Source organism: Babylonia areolata, chromosome 25 (genome assembly GCF_041734735.1).
Source record: "Babylonia areolata isolate BAREFJ2019XMU chromosome 25, ASM4173473v1, whole genome shotgun sequence".
Classification (NCBI taxonomy): domain Eukaryota; kingdom Metazoa; phylum Mollusca; class Gastropoda; order Neogastropoda; family Buccinidae; genus Babylonia; species Babylonia areolata.
This window is the reverse complement of record NC_134900.1, coordinates 22982317-22987316: the sequence shown is the minus strand read 5'-3', so window position 1 is coordinate 22987316 and position 5000 is coordinate 22982317.

Sequence of the window (5000 nt, the reverse complement as noted above, 5' to 3'; positions counted from 1 at the left end):
CAGTATTGAGAACAGTGCAAAGAAATCCGCATGTCCAGTCACACACACACACACACACACACACACACACACACACACACACACACACACACACACACACACACACACACACAGAGGAGGGTGATGAATTTGATGTCTGGCCTTGTGACTTGCTCCTGGGGTCAATATTGGACTTGGGGGCCAACCGCCCTCAAACACCCCCACCCATACCCCCCGATCCCCCCAGCATCCCTCTCAACAACACACTACCTCCCGCCCCCTCCGCCCCCTCTCTTTTATTTATTATTATGACCCCTTGTTGAGAGTCCCGGGCAAACACTGAAATGAGATTGTTGTCCGGGGATAGTGATTTATTGGGGGGGTGGGGGGGGATGGGGTCATTGCTTTCTGAGGAGCTGGGGCTGTATATCTGTCTGTGTACTGTCTGTGTATCTCTCTCTCTCTCTCTCTCTCACACACACACACACACACACACACACACACACACACACACACACACACACACATTCTCTCTCCCTCTCTCTCTCTCTTAAAATCTTAATCCTTGAATAAAAAAAACGTTCTGAGTTCTGAGTTCTCTCTCTCTCAGTGTTGGCTGTGTTCACTTGTTTTCCTGTTATTACTAACCATCTATTGACTTGATGATGTCGGCATTTCGTTGTTGATTTTGGTGTAAATTATTCAGTCATTCGTTATGGATCTACTTTTTCATTCTATTCTAACGATTCATTTTTTTTTTACCAATTTATTTATTTATGTATTTATTTATTCTTTTCTTTCTTGGTCTATCTTTTTTATCTACTATTGTGATATTTCATTTTCTTTCTTCCCTTCTTTCTTGCTTATTATGTTTTATTTATTTATTTATTTATTTATTTATCTATTCATTCATTTATTCGCTATATATTTGATTACTTATTTATCTATTTATCTATTCATTCATCTGTTGATTTATTTGTTCATTCATCTGTTTATGTATTTATTTATTCACCTGTTTATCTATTTATCTATTCATTCGTTTAGCTAGTTAGTTGGTTACTTAGTTACTTACTTTTTTTTCTTTCTTTTTTTTTTTTTTTTTCTTTTTTTTTTTTTTTTTTTCTCTTTTTTTTGTCTGTCTGTCAACTTGCTGTATCGTTTGTTCATCGCTTTTAGACGATTATTTGTGGGTTCAAATGTGAGATAAACAGTTTTATGGCAGGTCAAAGGGGAAGGGGGTGGGGACGGAGGGGGGAAAACGGTCACAGCGGGATGGAAAGGGGGGGGGGGGAAGGAGGTACACTCCAAACTTTTGACCTTTCCTGGCAAAGTTGGGTTTTTTTCTGACTCGGATGGAAATAAAATAATAATAAAATGAAACAGAAGGTGAGGGTAAGGGAGCAGTGAAATCCAACAGAACGAAATCAAAATTCACTGAATCGTTTCAAATCCCTCTGCTTGAGGCTGTCTCTTTGTGCTTATATAGTGCTTGTACCTGTCTGCCTCTCTCTGTCTCAAACACTGAATGTGTTTACTCGCTGTCTCTGTCTCTGTCTCTCTCTCTCTCTCTCTCTCTCTCTCTCTCATACAGACACCAATATTCAATATTCACTCATAATAATAATAATGGTATTTATATAACGCTGAATCTTGTGCAGAGACAAATCAAAGCGCTTTCGCACCAGTCATTCACACGCATGCATAACTCTAAAACTGTAGAAACTAAAGACAAGGAAGGGCAGGCAAGGGAGGCTATTTTGGGAAGAGGTGGGTTTTAAGGCCAGACTTGAAAGAGCTGAGAGTGGAGACTTGACGAAGCGAAAGAGGAAGTTCATTCCAATCGCAAGGTCCAAAGACAGAGAAAGAACGGTGGCCAACAGTCGAGTGTTTGAATCTGGGTATGCGTAAACAGAGTGGATCCGAAGCCGATCGTAGTGAGCGAGATGGAGTGTAGAGGTGAAGGCAGCCACAGAGATAGGAAGGGGCAGCTTTGTGAATACATCTTTTACATAGAGTGCTGATCTTGTACTTTATTCGGTGTGAGACATGGAGCCAATGGAGATGTTGCAAAAGAGGAGTGATGTGCTCAGATCTTTTCTTTCTGAGGACGAGTCGGGCAGCAGAGTTTTGTATGCGCTGATGGGACTAAATGAATGAAGCAGTCAAACCAGACAATAGAGAGTTACAGTAGTCAAGGCGAGAGAGAATGAGAGAAACGACAAGTCTGGATGTGGCGTCAGTGGACAGATATTCCGGACGGCACTGATGCGCCGCAGTTGACAGTAGCAGGACTGACATGTCTGTCATACACATACACACGCACGTATGCACACACACACACACACACACACACACACACGCGCGCGCGCGCGCACGCACGCACGCACGCACGCACGCACGCACGCACGCACGCACGCACGCACGCACTCTCGCCACCCCACCACCCTCCCCAAAAAAACCTCAAAACACATTCCCCATACACACACACACACACACACACACACACACACCTAAGCAGAGCAAGGGATCACACGGGACGGCTGCAGAACAGCTGTAACATCCCGACAGCTGCTGTGGGTGCGTGCACACGTTCTCACCAAGGCTTGACCTCACGGATACGGGTGGCTGGGTGGCTGGGTGGCCGGGTGGGTGGGTGGAAGGGTGAGAGAGAGGGGGAGGAGGGGTGCGGGGTGGAAGGAAGGGGGTGGAGGGCTGTCGCCAAAAGGTGAGCTGAGGACATGTGCATTGACACGAACGCGCGCGCGTGCGTGCGCGTAAGTATACGTTTGCTGGTGTTTCAAAACACGCTTTATGATCACAGTCACATACACACACACACACACACACACACACACACACACACACACACACACACACACACATATATTCTCTTTCTGTATGTGTCTCTGTCTCTGTCTCTGTCTCTCTCTCTCTCTCTCTCTCTCTCTCTCTGTTGCACACTCATTATCTCTCTCTCTGTTTTTACTCTGTATCTCACTCTCTCTCTCTTTCTATCTCTATTTCTCTCTCTTTCACACACACACACACACAAACACACACACACACACACACACACACATTCCTTTAATATACTCCAGAATCGTGTTAATGGTTTCTGATTATTATTATTATCATTATTGAATTGTTACCCCCCCCCTCCTCCCCGCCTCCCCCCCCCCCCGCCTTTTTTTGACTCACTTGTGTAAACAAAGTGAGTCTATGTTTTAACCCGGTGTTCGGTTGTCTCTGTGTGTGTGTGTGTGTGTGTGTGTGTTTCCGTGTGTCTGTGTGTCCGTGGTAAACTTTGACATTGACATTTTCTCTGCAAATACTTTGTTAGTTGACACCAAATTTGGCATAAAAATAGGAAAAATTTAGTTCTTTCCAATCATCTTGTTTAAAACAATATTGCACCTCTGGGATGGGCACAAAAAAATTAAAAAAAGAAGCCTAATTATATGCAAACTGCATTTACTGTTATATTTATATTTTTTGTATTCTCTAAACTTGGTACTTTGACCTCTTATTCTGACACAACAACAAGAGGAGTCATTATTATATCATTTTTTGTTCAAACAGGAACTTCTTTTGCTAAGCATGGAATTTTTTATTTATTTTGCAAACGTTTTGGTGCAGATAGTAAAGAAGGGAAATTACTCTGTAATTAATGCTAGGGGACTTAATTTATCACAAGTGAGTCTTGAAGGCCTTGCCTCTCTTGTTTTTTAATCGTCTAATATCACTGATAGTGAAAAGACGCTAAAGTAAAGAACGAACATGCACACACACACACACACACACACACACACACACACACACACTCATACTGACAACCTCACCTAACCCTCACGATCTCTCCTCTTCCCCACCTCCACCCTTACCCCCTTCACACACACACACACACACACACACACACAAGCTCACACCTTTCAAACGGGCAAGACAACAGTCCTCACCTGTACAACTGTGAGCTATTTTTACCATCAACCCACCCACCGACCCTTTCACTTACAAACCCATCATCCGCCCCCCCCCCCCCCGCCCCCCCGGCCTCCCCCCCACCACCACCGACTAATGAAGAATGCTTTTTCTCTTCAACAACACATCAGATTTGAGCAGAGTGCTTTTTTTGTGTGGGTTTTTATGGGGTTTTTTTTTTTTGTTTGTTTTTTTTGGTGGGGTGGGTGTTGTTTTTTGCTTTTTATATCCAGTGCTCCCTTGTCACCCTCACCCTCACCACCACCCCGTCACCTCTGTACCAACCAGCTGTTGCCAGCCAACCCGACCTTTTACCACTGTTCTCACTTATCCACCCCTGCCTCCCCCCTCCACCTCCGACCTCCCACCCCCACCCCAACCGACACATATGATCAGTAGCGAGTTAGTGGGGGGTGGGTTGCAGGGAGGGAGAGGTAAAGGGTGAGGGTTGTGGGGGGAGCGAGGGTTATGTGCACTTTTGTGTGTGTGTGTGTGTGTGTGTGTGTGTGTGTGTGTGTGTGTGTGTGTGTGACACATTATGTATTTAACACCTCCGAAAACGGAGTATGGCTGCCTACTTGGCGGGGTAAAAACGGTCATACACGTAAAAGCCCACTCGTGTACATACGAGTGAACGTGGGAGTTGCAGCCCACGAACGAAGAAGAAGAATATGATGATGAAGAAGAAGAAGAAGAAGAAGAAGAAGAATATATTTTACGGTCTTTCGGGTGAAACAATAAACCAAAGCCCTGTGCACACACACACACACACACACACACAGCGTTTAGCACACGTAAAAGAAGCCACGACAAAATTGTGCAGTAAAAATTAACTTTGATCGTGGAACAAAATACACTTGGAGACAGATTTTTTTTTAATAATAATATTTGTAATTAATTGATTATTTCTTAATTCATTAATGGTGAGACTGTATTGTGGCGACGTTCCCTCCGCCCCCCCAGCAGAGCGGCCGGAATTTTTCAAAACGTAACAGACTTCAGTTCAAAACGTAACAGACTTCAGTTCAAAACGTAACAGACTT